Genomic DNA, 722 nt, shown 5'->3' with positions numbered 1-722 from the left:
ACTATAGTTACCTTTGTGTATGTTTTATCACCTCTTGACTATACTGGAAGTGCTGTACTAGGATTTGTAAATATTTCAGTCTTGTACTCATTTGTGGAAGATTATGTATTTGTGCCTTTAGGGATTATTTAGTACTTGATGAATAATTAGTCTCCCATTAGAGGACTTATCAATATTTGCTAATGCTTGCTACAAGCATAAGTGGTGATAGTTTTTGTATTTTTATGATGTTAGGAAGATAGATAGTACATTAACAACTTTATTTCAGAAGAAGTAGGCTCAGAAAGCATTGAAGTTATCTTATAAATTTTAGACAGTTGGAAGAGGTTAGAGGGAATTAACTGAATTGAGGCCCATGCTCACTTTTTGTGGGTACTGCACGAACAGGGGACCCAGTGCTAAGATTTACCCAGGTATAATGTAGTCCTCCTAATACCCGAAGCACTGCTCTCAGCTTCTAAACTTATGAACCTCTGAAAATCCAAGTTCAAAGTAAGACGGAGATAAACAACACTTGAAAGAATAAAGTATAGAAAAGAATGCATACTTATACATGTAGGATTACCTTTTTTTAAGATTTTATTTGTTTATTTGAGAGAGAGGGAGAAGGAGCACAAGCAGGATGAAGGGCAGAGGGAGAAGCAGACTCCCCGCTGAGCAGAGAGCCCGATGCGGGACTCGATCCCAGGACACTGAGATCATGACCTGAGCGGAAGGCAGAC

This window comes from Mustela erminea, chromosome 17 (assembly GCF_009829155.1).
Source record: "Mustela erminea isolate mMusErm1 chromosome 17, mMusErm1.Pri, whole genome shotgun sequence".
Lineage (NCBI taxonomy): Eukaryota > Metazoa > Chordata > Mammalia > Carnivora > Mustelidae > Mustela > Mustela erminea.
Note: the sequence above shows the minus strand (reverse complement) of the source record.